This window comes from Globicephala melas, chromosome 13 (genome assembly GCF_963455315.2).
Source record: "Globicephala melas chromosome 13, mGloMel1.2, whole genome shotgun sequence".
In the NCBI taxonomy this organism is placed as follows: Eukaryota; Metazoa; Chordata; class Mammalia; order Artiodactyla; family Delphinidae; genus Globicephala; species Globicephala melas.
The window spans coordinates 5,246,184-5,261,410 of NC_083326.1; the positions used below are offsets into that span (position 1 = coordinate 5,246,184).

Sequence of the window (15,227 nt, forward strand, 5' to 3'; positions counted from 1 at the left end):
TTCCTAACTTTTTAATGAATCTACCCTGTGTTCTCATCCTGCCTTCTCTATGGTCCACATTGATTATCTAATAGAAATGTAATTTTAAAAATTTGAAGAAGTAATACACTTACACAGTTAAAAAATAAAGACAAAATGAAAAGGTATGCTTTGGCAACAACCCAAATGTCCACCAACCAATCAATGGATAAACCAAATGTTGTGTATCCGTGCAGTAGAATATTATTCAGCTGTAAAAAGGAATGAAGCACTGATACATGCTACAGTTTGGATGAACCTTGAAAACATTATGCCAAGTGAAAGAAGCCAGGCACAAAAGTAACATATTGTATGATTCCATTTATATGAAATATCCAGAGTAGGTAAATTCATAGAGATAGAATGAAGGTTGGTGGTTACCAGGGGTGGGGAGGTTGCAGGAATAGGGAGGAACTGCTTAATCGGCACTGGGCTTTCTTTTGGTGTGATGAAAATGTTTTAGAACTAGTTAGAGGTGGTGGTTACACAGCAGTGTGACTGTACTAAGTGCCATTGAATTGTACAATTTAAAATACGTAAAACGGGGGCTTCCCTGGTGGCGCAGTGGTTGAGAGTCCGCCTGCCGATGCAGGGGACACGGGTTCGTGCCCCGGTCCGGGAGGATCCCACATGCCGTGGAGCGGCTGGGCCCGTGAGCCATGGCCGCTGAGCCTGCGCGTCTGGAGCCTGAGCTCCGCAACGGGAGAGGCCACAGCAGTGAGAGGCCCGCGTACCGCAAAAAATAATAATAATAATAAAAAAATACGTAAAATGGTTAATTTCATGTTATGTGAATTTCACCTCAATAATTAAAAGAAAAAAAAAGGTGATACGATCTGTGAAGTATGGAAATATTGTTTTCACTTCGTCCCTACCCATTTGTCCCTTCCTTCTTGCCCTACTCCCTCCCTGGAGGTAACAATTTTTGAAAAAACTTTTTATTGTTAAAAATTCCAAAAGATGTAAAGGTAGACAGAATGGTTTAACGAATTACTGTGTACCCACCACCCAGCTTCCTCAGTTATCATCTCACCACCAAGCTTGATTCCTTTGCGGTGTCCATTCTCCTATCCCTGGATTATTTGAAGCAAATCCCAGACACTATATTATTTCACTCATAAATAATAAATCAATATATATCAGTAAAAGAACTGTCTTTTAAAAAACACAACTATAATATGTACCACTTTCAATAATATTTTGTTTTTCGTTTCAGTATTTTTTCATGCACTATAAGGAATACATTCTGATTTTTCCCCTTTCTTACATCAAAGGGACCATACTGAAAATGTGATTCTGTACCTGTTCCCTTTCACCTTACAGAACATTCTGTAGATGTTTTCTCTATCAGTACACAGCGATCCTCCTTGTTTTTATCTAAGTGTATAATATTCTATCATATGGCTATATACTAGTTTATTCACCCATCCCCCGTTTCTGGTGGTTTTCAGTCTTTTCCTTTTTTTTTTAATTTATTTATTTTTGGCTCTGTTGGGTTTTCGTTGCTGTGCACGGGCTTTCCCTAGTTGCGGTGAGCGGGGGCTACTCTTCCTTGCGGTGTGCGGGCTTCTCGCTATGGTGGCCCCTCTTGTTGCGGAGCACGGGCTCTAGGCGTGCGGGCTTCAGTAGTTGTGGCATGTGGGCTCAGTAGTTGTGACTCGCGGGCTCTAGAGTGCAGACTCAGCAGCTGTGGTGCACGGACTTAGCTGCTCCACGGCATGTGGAATCCTCCCGGACCAGGGCTCGAACCCGCGTCCCCTGCACTGGCAGGCGGATTCCTAACCACTGCGCCACCAGGGAAGTCCCCAGTCTTTTCCTTTGGAGAGTCTGAGCAGGACGCTATGCAGACTAAGCGGTCAAAGGCAAATCACATTTGGCTCATGGTGTTGAGAAACCTGTGTTAGGCAGATTCTTCAGACAAGCAGAATCATTAGAGAGAGAGGGAGAGAGAATCCTCCTGGGGTTAGCTTGGGTTTCCCTCCAACATGGTGGTCTCAGTGGATGTGGCCTTATTTCAAGGTCGCTGTCCTCCCTCAGAACACAAATGTGAAAGCTTCCAGGTCTTCTTCAGTCTTAGGCCTGGAAAGAGCACCATGTCACTTCTGCATTGCTGAGCGTCCAGTTGCACACCGCGAAGTGTGGATACTTCCATCCCTATAGGGAATGTAGTAGAATGTCTGGATACTCAATAAATACTAGTCGTTTTATTAGAGCACTGGACTGTGACACCCCGCTCTTGGGATAACTTCCTTTGTGACTTAGCCCAAGACCTACTCCTTCTCTGGATCTCTAAAATGGGGATAATAGAAATACTGCTGCCAGGCCCAGCTCCAAATGAGATAAGACAACAATAGCTGTGAGAGGTGTTGGCAGTTAGGTGTGGCAGGGTTTTTGGAACCTCCCTCCCTGGAACTCCCACCCCCAGACAAGAGTCCTGCCTCTGCTGCTGGGGGCAGGATCTGGGGGTGCAGGAGACAGGTCCTGGGTCCTCATCCTGAGATGTCCAAGTAGGCCACCAGGTGGGTAGGTGGGTAGGACTTGAGTCCGTGAGGGACAAGAGGAAAACGTGCTGAGTGTTTAATATCCATCAGGGGCTTCATGGCTTTTATATCTTTTCTCATGGACCCACATAGCGGTTCTGTAAGGCAGTGACACTTTCGCCCCTTGGACAGTTATGCCATGGTGATACAGCTGAGTGACAACCAGAATTCCAGTTTAGGCCCTCCAGGCTCCAAACCCCGTGCCCTTTGCCCACAAAGCTGGCTGGAAAGAGAGACTCTTGGCAAAATACCAGAATTTTCCTTACTGTGAACACTGTTGACTCTAATTAGATTAATTTTCACTTTTCTTTTGCCTCTGAGGGGTTGATGATACAGTGGGATTACAGCACTGCACTGTGAGTAGAGCTGTGAGTGCTGGTGTGAGATCCTCCGAGCCCGAGAAGCAGTCAGCTTCACGTTTAATTTACCCAAGTGCCCTGCTGAGGAGCCCTCCGCACCCACGACAGGGCAGTGATGGTTGATAGAGGCCCAGCCTCTTGGTCTGGCTCCACTCCCCTGGGATGTTCCCTGCCCACCGCCCGCCAGGCCATGACTATCACAAGTGGTCCCTGCCCGGCATGCATTTCTAGAAACGCTGCTCTGAGCACACGTTTGCGCTGGGTTGTGGCCCTGGCCCCAAGCGCAAGTAGTTAAAGCAACTGCTTATGGAGTCTCCTCTCTCCAAGGTAAGCTGTGGAAGTAAGGGCTTTTGCCTGGATTAAGGCCTTAGCAAATGAGAGTGCTTTTCCAGTGCCAGTCTTGCTTTTGTCACCACAGGGAGCCAAAAATAAACATTTGTGGAGGGCCCGGGGCATGTGCCAGGTGGGCCCGAGCTAGAGAAATGTATGTGCTGAACTCACTGAAGAATAATTCCAGTTTGCGGATTGTCCCTCCTTGACCTTGGACGGCAGTGCCGGCACTCAGGACACCCAGGTGTTGCCCGCCTGCCCTGGCACGAGCGGGTGCTGAGGGGTGGGGCTGCCTTCTGAGAGCTGTGAGTGTGCGGTCACTCGCGCCGAGGCTGCCCAGGGCAGTGCTGACCTTTGGAAGGGCGAACAAGTGGCCTTTGGGGCTTTTCCGGGTCAGCCGCCAGCCCAGGAGAGAAGCACTTAATACAGCGTGGTGTTTTCCCCTTCTCCTCTGTCTGGCCTGACCATTTCTACTTGGGAAGCCAAAAGGCATAAGCATCTTACGGTAACTGAGGTGGTGCTGGGCCTACTGGTACCTTATGGCCTTTCCTGAGATGGGCCTTGCCTTTCATCTTCGGACCTTTGCCTGCCTCCCCACATCTCACTGGCACCCTCCCCCCGAGCCTCTTTTTCCGAGTCCTCTTTCTGTGCAGCTCGGTACCTCTGCCAGCACGAACGCCAGAATGAGTAGGCGAAAAGCCACCTCTGGACAGAGACTCTTCTCGGTTCCAGATTCACGGTGCCAGCGGAGGCATAACTGTTTAATCGCTGACACTGTCTCCAGTACCAAATAAAACCCAGTCCCGGGCTTCCCTGGTGGTGCAGTGGTTGAGAGTCCGCCTGCCAATGCCAGGACTCCACGCTTCCACTGCAGGGGGCGTGGGTTCGATCCCTGGTCAGGGAACTAAGATCCTGTGTGATGCGGCCAAAAAAAAAAAAGTAGGTGACTTTGAATATATTCACAATGTTGTGCAACCATCACTTACTATCTAGAACATTTTCTAGAGACATCATTTTCTAGAACCTCATCACCCAGAACATTTTCATCCCCTCCTGTACCCATGTGCAATCACTCCCATTTCTCCCCAACTCCCTCAGCTCCAAGCAACCTCTAATCAACTTTCTTTCTCTATAGATTCGCCTATTCTGCACGTTTCGTATAAATGCCATGAGTTTGCCATGCTATCACACATTCCTTCTTCAGCATCGTGCCAGCACCAGCTCTCTCGTTTATTTTCATAAATTTCCCATTTCACAGTGAGAGAAGGTGAGACAGCAATACTCCGTTTTCACAAATACTGCAGCTGATTTTTTTGTAAAAATATTTCGATCTTTTGGAAAAATCCTGAGATCCAGTACAATTGCATAGCTTACTAGCCCTGCATCCGAAATTACACTTTGCTCCTTGTATTTGCAAAAATAATTCTTGCCACCCCCTTAGGCTTGGGGGCTTTAGTTTAGCCCTGCCCCCCTCATCTCCACGTTCCAAGAGCTTTTCTTCCCATTTCTGTTGTTTTCAGCTGCCTGCGCCTGGGTTGAATCCGGAGGCTCCTCTCTCCTTGCTGGGTTCCTGCAGACTTTCTTTCTGGCATTTCTGTCACCACTGGCATTTCCTCTGAGGCAAGCAGACCAGGAATAAAGAGCAGCCCGCGAGGGGAGGGAATGCTTTCTCTGTTGGCAAAAATGGAGTGAAGCAAGTGTCTGGGAGGACGGGGCTCCCATCCAGTTTGCTTCCTGGGGTCAGGCAGCCAGCGGCCCCTTACCTCATTTCTTTCTTTTTATTGCTCATGTGGGGCTGGAAAGCTAGAAGGTGTGTCCCTCCTGCAAGTGCTTATTGAGCTTTAGGTTAAGTACCTGGTACCCAACAAGGTGTTATTACCTGTCGCTGGGAGAAAAAATGGCAGACGGGAAGGAGGTAAGGCTCCACACAGGAAGAGGTATGATTACATGGCAGAGGGTGTGCTTGGGAAATAAGTGCTGGAGACTTTTAGGGAAGTGGCAGGTCAGGGTGGAGCAGGGCAGGGCAGGCCTTGTGTCTGAGGTGGGTGCAGTGGCCCTGCGGGATGGGGGTGGGATTTAGAGATGGGAGGAGGGGGACCCATTTTGGAGGGAAAGGGTATCATTGTTCTTCTCCCAGAGATGTCTGGTGTGACTTGGCATCTGAGAGGCCAGGAGGAGAAAGGCCCCAGAATGAAGCTTCCCAGAGGCAGGAGGCGGGGCCAGGGCATGCGGGGGCAGGGCTCCGAGTGGGAGGTAGAGCCTGTACCCTCTGCCCAACGGGGAGCCACGATAAGACTGTACAAAGACCCACTGACAGCTTATGGGGCTGTTTGGGGATGAGTCCTGGGACCCAAGGTAGAGGTTTGGGTCCCAGAGTCCTGGGACCCGGGGCAGCTCTCTGCCCCAGCTGCCGGCGCCACCAAGGCTATCATCAGGTGCTGGCCTTGGTGGCGCAGAGAGTTGATGGCAGCGTGGATGACATAAAGGCATTGGTAGGAGCAAAGAGGAAGGGGCGAGATTGAAAGACCTTTGGCGGAAGACACCTCAGGGCTCATGGCTTTGGCGAAGGAGGCGCCTGGGAGCGGTGTTGATTCTGTGTGGTCCTCAAGGCCTCCCTGCTGTGCCTCCTGCGTCAGGGACCCCTCTGTGCCTTGGATGGGCTTCTGAGGCGTGCTGGGTCAGGTGCACCTGCCTGCCGCGCGCTGTGTGCTTCCTGGCACAGGGACAGTCTGGTTACCTTATGGCCTCCCAGGCAGCATGTTATCGAACAGTAGCTGTGGTAAGGATGGGGGGGTTAGGAGGACCAGTACTCTTGCAGGTAATAACGTGGTCACTTGGAGTATTGGGACTAGTGGAGATAATATCACCATCTGAGCGGTTACTGCGTGCTACGCATTTTACCGACGCTAGTTGATTTAGTCCTTGCAGGAACCCCATGGGTTGGCCCCATCTTACCGGTAAGGAAACGGAAGCAACGGAGAATTAAGTGATTTTCCTGAAGTGGCACATCTAGTACAGGGCAGAGCCTGGACTCAGATCCCAGTCCCGTGGCTTCAGCCCCTACACTCCTGCCCACTCGGCTCCACCCTGTCTCAGAAGAGCAGGCTCTGTCCCTGCTGAATCTCACTGATTGTGACTGTGCCCATTTAGAGCTGGGGGAATGTGTGTCAGCACCTCCAGTAGGCCGAGGACCTGCCCCTCGCTCCCTCTCCAGCCTTGTCTGTGACGGTGGGTGAGAGAGGAGAGAGGAAAGTGCTGGAGAGGAAATGCCCACCTTCGGGGCAGCTGGCCAGCAGGACTGGGTGGGGCCTGCGCACAGCCCAACAACGGGTGTGGCTGGCCCCCCGCCTCCCACCCGGCCCTAGGGAGAGTCTCCCTCACTAGCTGTTGGGGCCAGCCATGCTTGGAGCCCCAGCCAGAGAGGTTCTTAGACGAGGAAGGACAGAGAGGTGGACCAGGGAAAAGAATTTATGTCCAACTGATAGTCTGTAGAATTAGATGCTGCAGAAAATTCTAATGAATGCTCTGTTACCTTAATCTTCTTAAGAGTGTGAAGTATTTAGGCATCATAGGGATGAGAGTGATACCAGATCCAAGGGAGCTTTTTTTTTGCAGTACGAGGGCCTCTCACTGTTGTGGCCTCTCCCGTTGCGGAGCACAGGCTCCGGACGCGCAGGCTCAGCGGCCATGGCTCACGGGCCCAGCCGCTCCGTGGCATGTGGGATCTTCCCGGACCGGGGCACGAACCTGTGTCCCCTGCATCGGCAGGCGGACTCCCAACCACTGCGCCACCAGGGAAGCCCCAGGAGAGCTTTGAGTTCAGGTTGCATTGTCTCTAGACTTGCAGATCGGCAGGGGAGGGGGTTGGACTATTTTTAGATGACGTCATACTAGTTCTGTAATGAACAGACAGCGTGCCCACTGCTACACACTCTCCTTACTCACACATTATTGTAATTAGTGTCTTAATCGTCTTCCAACAGGATCATAAGGTCTGTGAGGGCCTGGAACACGCCTGTCTCATTAGCTGCCCCATCCCCTGTGCTGGGCACAGGATCTTGGTGGGAGGATTAATTCACCTGGAGGGGTTGCAGAAGGCGCCAATGACTGGATCGCTGACCAGTGAGGAGTTTGGTAGGTGGTGGCAACAGCTTGACCAAAGCATGGAGGACAGAGGCGAGGAATGTCTGCGGAAGGGCAGGTGACATTAGGACAAAGTTGTGGACTGCTGGAAAAAGGCAGGACAGGTCCTGAATATCAAGTCACTTATCTTGTCTTTAGGGAATTAGGGCTGAAAACACATGTCGAAAGAACATGAATGTTTTCTGATGCTGGTCTTTCTGTAGACACTACTAACTTATGCAGCGCCTTTGTCAGAATTAGGAAAAGGCATCCCTTATCTTGGATGAATTTTGAAGAAAGCAGCCCCTCCCTCTCGCCCCTCCCCCAGGTGGCTGCAGCCTTGCTTCAGGGCACATGGTCTGACAAATGGAATATGTACCGACTCTCAGCCTTCACTCATTGTCTTGCGTAGATGTGTTTGAGCAGTACACAAACTGCACAACTGTATACGGTCACCCTTTTGAGATTTGAAGTCTGGGTTTAGGCTCCTGAATGGAGACTGTAAGGTGAGAAGCCTGTGTCACTCAACTCTGACCATCCTATTTATTTACACCTTTCTCTTGTCCCTATGTCGCTGTTCTTTCCACAAAGAAGCAGGGATTGTTACCACTGGAGGTCAGAACCTTTATAAGCACATTGTCCACAATTCCCAGATATTGGTCCTGGACCCCGAAGAGCATTAGTCTCACCCAAGGAGCTTATCAAAATGCAGATTCCTGTTCCCCGGACTCACATCGCAAGACAAAGCCCAAGAATCTGTATTTTTTTATGGAACTAGCCCATTTCTTCAATCTATAGATAAGGAAACAGAAACCAAGAGAGGGATGGTGCCTTACCCAGGCGCGTCTGGGGTGGGGTTGAGACCTGATCCCACTCTGGGGATGCTCAGTGCAGGCCCACCTGCTCCCAGCCCCCCACCAGCTCTTTCCCAGATCCTCCATCTCTGACAATCTCCAAGGCCAAGAACCTGGCTCTGTACCACTTGGTTTGCAGATCATGCTTCCTGTAGCCATCAATTATGTTTTCCCACTCTTAATAGTAACAGTACTTTACTGGAGTATAATTTATATGCAGGATAATGCATGAATCTTAAGTGCATAGCCTGAGGGATCTTGACAAATGTTTATATTCGTGTAACCATTGCCAAGATCCAAATAAAGATCATGCCGGAAGATCATCGGGGGTTTTAAAATCATAGTAGTGAGGCTAGTGAGGATGGAAGGCACCTGTTCAGGGGACAGAGACCACCTCTCCCGTTTGGTCCCCATGTGTCTTGTATTCTCTGCAGTTTCCCTCGGAGAGGTGGGGCCTGTGTGGGGAGCAGGGCTCAGGGAGCAGCAGGAATGACTTGTCAGATTTCTCAGACCTAAAACAGCTTCCCGTACCAGGGCCAGACTGAGCTGCAGGATCAAAGTGGTACATCTGTTTGGAGTACAATCTTCAACAGCATTTGAAGATTGTACCAAAAAAAAAGTCTGTCTTGCTGTTGAAATAAACAAAGGCATAGAGAGCAGAACAAATATCATTTGACTGCTGAAGATAAAAAGTTACCTTTAAAGAAAGCTCCCACTTGGCCTGGGCTTCTCTCATCCCCTCCTGGGACCCTGGGGTAATGCAGACTCGCTCCCAGCCAGTGCCAGCCTTGGGGGAGTTCACAGAGTGCCCGTGTGTGGCATTGCTGGGGCCCAGCAGGGGACCCCACGGCTTTCTGTGAGGTTGGGTGGAACCTGGAAACACAGCCTGGACACATACACCACCCACACCCCCGGGGGGTGACCTGCTGGGCAAGATGCCAGCACTGGCTCCCTTGCAGACTTGGCGGACGGCCCATCCTCAAAGGCTTGCTTTGAAGAGTCCATCTCTTCAAAGCCATACTTTTAGGGCACAAAGCTGTGGACAAGGACCTGTGGGATTTTCATCCCATCCCTTGGCAGGGCTGGAGCATCTAAGAGATGCAATCTTCTCCAGCCTTGAGAGGCTCCCTGGCACTTTGCTAAGGGACACTGAGCATTGTTTCCACTTCCCAGGGACAGAATCGCCTCAGAGCAGATGACCCAGCTGCTGAGAACTCCTGCTTCTCAGTGATGCTCTCTTTCTGTTTCATACGCTCTTTCCTTCACGCTTCCTTTTCCTGTCTCAACTGCGTGACTCTTTATAGCTGAGTTAGAAAAAGACAATAACAGCCTGCAGGTATTTCTCCCTTTGGGTGGACTCTCATTTGTGAGTGTTGTGGTGGTGGTACCTATGCTGACTCCAAGAGCTAATGGCTTGAAGGAAGATGCCTGACCTGTGGGTGTGGCCTCTGTTCTTATCTTCCTTAGAGACATACTTGTAGGTGAATGTCAAAGACATCTTTGGTTATTTTCTTGACTGATTTATTTTTTATTCCTAGGTATGCACACATTAAAGGGTTTTTAATATCTGGGCAAATGGCCCTAGAGAAGACAGGTTGTACCCATCTTCATCCCCATTAGCTGAGTGTGAGAATACCAGTTTCCCCAACACTGGGTGTCGGTGTCCCTTCCCACTCCTCCAGATTTGGTGGGTATGAAATTATATCCCATTTGCCTTCGCATTTCTTTGATTACTAGTGAACTTGAAGATTTTTCAGGCCATTTTTTTATAGGCCATTTATATTTCTTCCTTTGTAAATTTACTTTTCATGCTCTTCGCTCAGTTTTCCTACTGATGTATTTTTCTTTAATTTTAGTTAGAGGTCTTAATTTATAGGTTAAGGCCTTGATTTCTAGATTTTAAAAGGTACTCATCTCTACCTAGACTCGGAGGCTTGGAACAGATTCAATTAGCTCCAGAGTGGCACCAGGTCCTCACTGGCCCATCCCCAAAGTGCTCTTTGGGAGAGTTAGGAAAAGTGCCCCTCGCCTGCAGGCACAGCTCAGTTCCTCAGCGTAGGGCTTGGTGAGGGGCACGTAGCGGGTTTCAGCCCGTTCTGGCTTCCTCAGGCAGGCACCCCTGTCCAGAGCACAGCTGCACAACTTACACAGTCCACACAGCCTACACCACTCTGTGTGGCCACTCTGAGTGTTAGGCAACTGAATTGAGGCAGTTTTGAAAATAACAAAAAAAAAACCTCCAAGCCATTGAATGGTACACTTTTGACTATCAATATAATGGAACTTCCCAAACTTCAGACGTGGGCATCGCAGTGTTTTGAATGGAGTTAGAATTAGGTTATTAGCCTTGCTTTGGTTTGTGTTGCAGCAACGGAAGCCAGGGAGGAGGAAGGGGACTAGTCCTGACTCAGTTACTAATTACTGACGTGACCTGTGACTCGGGGCAAGCCAGCTCACTTGACGGGCCTCACTTTTCTCACCAGTCAAATGAGAGTCTGTGACTAGATAAACTTATAGGTTGTTCTCAACTCCAAATGTCTATGAGTCCAGTTCTAGCCATATTCTTCTTCTTTTTCACAAAAAGATTATGACATATTTAAGACAGTTCAGCTTTATTTTTTCTTTAGTGTCTGGATTATGTAAAAACAAAAACAATTGAGAGTTCTATACATATGTTTTTCCATTTCACCAAATGTCTACCTTAGTTATGATCTGACTGCCCAAAAGAAGAAATACTTCAATGGAACCAATCCCCCTTCTCTCTCTCCTTTTTTTTAAAAAAATTTTTGGCTGCGTTGGTTCCTCGTTGCCGCACATGGGCTTTCTCTAGTTGCAGCGAGCGGGGACTACTCTTTGTTGCGATTGCGGGCTTCTCGTTGTGGTGGCTTCTCTTGTGGCGGAGCATGGGCTCTAGGTGTGCGGGCTTCAGTAGTTGGGGCACATGGGCTTCAGTAGTTGTGGCACGTGGGCTCAGTAGTTGTGGCTCACGGGCTCTAGAGCGCAGGCTCAGTAGTTGTGGCACACGAGCTTACTTGCTCAGTGGCATGTGGGATCTTCCCGGACCAGGGCTCGAACCCGTGTCCCCTGCACTGGCAGGCGGATTCTTAACCACTGCGCCACCAGGGAAGTCCCCCAATCCCCCTTCTGTGTTTTACTGAAGGACGTCCTCAGGGTCTATGATGAGAAAGCATGTGTGCATTTGACAGTGGGAAACTGTGGTTAAGTCAGTATCATGGCTCATTGCATCTCTTCCTTCTCTCCTTCCTCAGTAACCATTTATGTGTCTCCTTGGTGAGACCTGGAAATGGGCAAGGCATCAAGGACCTCATTGCCTTCTGGGGAGCAGTGACAGGAGCCTGAACTTACGGGGACCCTCCCCCCAACTCCTGCTGCCTTTGGTTCCCACGACCGCTTGCCTCTGCCCCTCACGCCTTTTTCGTCTTCCACATTTTCCCACAGGGACCTGTTCTCTGTGGCCTATCAGACGGGGGTTCCTGGGGCCCCGTTCCAGCCCCTTCCCCACTTGCCCTCCTCCCGGGCCCTCTTGCCCCCTTGGGTCACCCTGGCTGTTGCCTGAGTGCCATTGACTATCACAGCTGTTCTCCACACCAGGCCTGTCCTCTGATCCCAGTGCAGTGCCCACCAGACTGCCTCCTGGACACTTTGACCTCAGGCACCTCCCACATCTGGCTCGTGGTCCTTGTCCACGCCCCCTGCTCTGGTTTGCCTTCTTATCACCGAACTAGTCCCCCAAGCCCACAACCCGGGACGCACATTCTGCCTCTCCGCGCCCTTCCCCACAAACACGCTCACTGACCTGTCCGGCTGCTGCCCACACAACTCTCCCTGCATCTTCTTGTCTTCGTTCTTCTGCCTCCATCTTGACTCAAGCCCTCGTCTTCCCCGTTCTAGCCTCCTGCAGGACTCTCTCCACTGTTCCTTCTGTTTCAGTCTCTCCCCCTCCTGATCTTGCGTTATTACTTTTATGCAAATCTAAGACAAGGAAAACCTTTGTCCTATGAATGACTTGCTCCAGAATCTTTGCTCTCTCTACTGCACCACCGTCTTGCATAGGGCAGGATGCAGGCTTGCAAAGGTGAACTTGACGTATCCTTTATCAAGGTGGGCCTCTCCCCTCTGACTGTTTCTGCATCCTCAGCACAGCGTGGGCAGTGGGAGAGTACCCTGTGCTTTTCCCCATCCTCCCCTGTGTCTATCCTCTGCCCTCCCCACCACCACCTCCCATCATCCTCCGGAGGCTTAGTAGATCAAGGAACCTGCGGTAGGAGGTCAGAGCTGGAAGGGACTGGCTGGCACAACTTTCTACATTTTACAGAAAAGAAAATCAAGGCCCGGGGAAGGGGCATGTTCAGGTCTCACAGCTGGGGGTTTGTGGCGGGTCCTCTCATAGGTGTGTGGATGCCTTTCCTGCAGGTGCTGGAACAAATCGCCACAACCAGGGTGGCTTAGAACAGTAGACGTTTATTCTCTCACAGCTCTGGAAGCTGGAAGTCTGATATCAAGGTGCCAGCCAGGCCATGCCTCCTCTGAAGTCTCTGGGAGGGATCCTTCCTGGCCCCTTCCAAGCTTCTGGTGGGTGACTGGCAGTCCTTGGCCTCCCTTGGGCTGTAGATGCGTCGCTCCAATCTCTCTGCCTCTGTCTTCACGTGGCCTTCTCCCTGTGAGTGTCCCTGTGTCTGAATTTCCCTCTTTTTACAAGGACAGGAGTCATTGGCTTTAGGGCCCATCCTATGCCAGGATGACCTCAAATTTGATTACATCTGCAAAGACTCTACTTCCAAATACAGTCACAGTGACGATGGGGTGGGGAGTGTTAAGACGCCAGCAGGTCTTCTTACAAGGGACCTGTCACCCCACAGCAGTGTGCCAGGCGTCCCCCATCTCCGGTGCTGGAGAGGGGTATGAGATGTGGTTCACACCGGGTCATTCTGGGGTATTTTAGGTTGGAAACTCGGTACTCAGTACTCTACTTGTTGGAGCCGTCCCTTTAATAAACAGTTTGCCAGTAGTGGGTTTGTCTTTGCACGCGTGTGTGCGTGTGCGTGCGTGTGTGTGTGTGTGTGTGTGTGTGTGTGAGAGAGAGAGAGAGAGAGAGAGAGAGGGGTGAAGGACTGAAGTCTTATCAGCCTTCTTTTAAGATACGACTATACATTTCAGCCTGGGGAGGGGAGAGACGCCTCACAGAGGCAGCGTTTTTATTTGTAACTTTTGTCATTGTTCAGCTCTGGGAAATGAACGCGCTCTGGGGTGAACTGCTTCATATTCTTGTCTGTTGTTTAAACTAGCAGGCTGGCTTCTGTTCCTTTCCAGGCCAGAGCCTTATACTGCTGGGTTTTTGATTGCTCGGGAAGTTCATTGTTGCTCTGGCCCTCTGACCTTTGTCTGGCCTTTGCCCATGTGCAGAGTTTGCGAGTCAGCGTTTTGGGTGGGCTGGAGGGCAGGCAGCGTGATGATCTGTGGCCGCAGAGGTTTGGGCCCTGGGCTTGCAGGTGGGGAGAAGCCTGGGCTGGGGCTCCATATTTAGTCTGGAATCCAGTCCCAGCTGCTGCTCTGAGGCCACAGTGAATGCCAGAAAGGGCGGAGCACCAGCCCCAAGCCAGGGCAGCCAAGGCCTACTGTGCAGCACTGCTGGGAGACAAAAGTGTCAGTCCATCTGTGCCGGGCCTGCCCCTTCTCCTGCCTGTATATTGACCGGGAAACCCTGCTGGCCTGGAGAGGTGACTTGCCTGACCTCACATAGTTAGTTAATGGAGAGCCACTAGATTTGGGTGGCCCTTTCTGGAATCCAAGTCCTTTGCCCTTCCCTGGAACCATGCTGCCCAGGAGACCATGCTGTCATCAGGATGGGGGTGCCTCCAGGTGCCAGCTTTCCCAGAGACTGGGAAAAGAATGACCAGCACCCCTGGCGGCACCAGGGAAAAGAGAGACATCCGTTTCAGACTCTCCAGTTCCATTTGGCTTCTGCCACTGCTTACCACCCACCCCCAGCCCCCCACTGAAACCTGCTTGTGTTAGTCATTTATACCGTACTGTGAATGTCAGTCCTCTCCCAGGGAACTTAAACAGTGGTCACAGAGTGAGACTTGGAGTCAGACAGACACAGCATTCTGCACGTTATAAGGTACACGTGGGTGGGAATAGGCAGACCTCAAGACATGGAGGAAGTTCTGGGACCAGCTCTCAGAACATCTCAGCTCCTGTCTTGTGCCTGCCCTCTCTCCCTTGTCCACGGACTGGCCACCCATCCTGTGCTGTACAGTCCAGACCTGCTCAGGAGCCTGTCCGGTGGCCTCGCTAATTACCCTCGCCCTTCCAGGGCAGGGTCCTCCCAATGCGTCCCAACTGTCTGTAGGTAGACCACCCTCGGGTGCGGTGCCCGCTGCTCCAGGCAACGGCTGCCTGCAGGCACCAAATAGCCTGGCCTGAATCTCTGAGCAGGACACATGGAAGGGGATCATTTCAGCATCAGGAAGGGCTCAGCACCCCATGACGGCAGTCCCATAGCCCCAGTCTATGTGCCCTTACCCACTTGTGGCCATCATGTCTGGACCTTTCTGGGCCTCAGTTTCCTCATCTCTAAGATGGGAACCATCTTACAGACTAGAGAGAGGATTGGACAGAGTACGTTTAAAGGCTTAGCTCTCAGTAGCCACTCACATAGTTATTACGATGTTCCTTGTCTCAGTTGATCCTCGCAGCAATCGTGGGAAAGTAGGCAGGGCTATTAACCCCACTTTACAGATGCAGAAGTTGATAGTAGAGCATGAGAGGGACCCAGCAGCCCTTTGGATCGCGCTATGTTCTTCCCACTGAAACACACTGGTAGTATCTGTGGGTTTCAGGAGTAAGGTTTTCTCCTTCGCCCCAGTTCTCCTGGATACGCTAGTGTGAAGCTCTCCACCTGTGAGGCGTAGTTTGGAAGTAGCTCTCCCTGGCATTGCCCGAACGGTTCGGGCTCAGCGGAGAAGCCACGGGCCTCTACA

The 15,227-nt window shown here is 50.9% G+C and overlaps 1 protein-coding gene across 7 annotated transcripts in view; it reads left to right on the forward strand.

The window, feature by feature from the left end:
• Positions 1 to 15,227, forward strand: part of CTIF (cap binding complex dependent translation initiation factor) — a 301,312-nt gene that overhangs the window by 30,544 nt on the left and 255,541 nt on the right. The window lies entirely within an intron of this gene.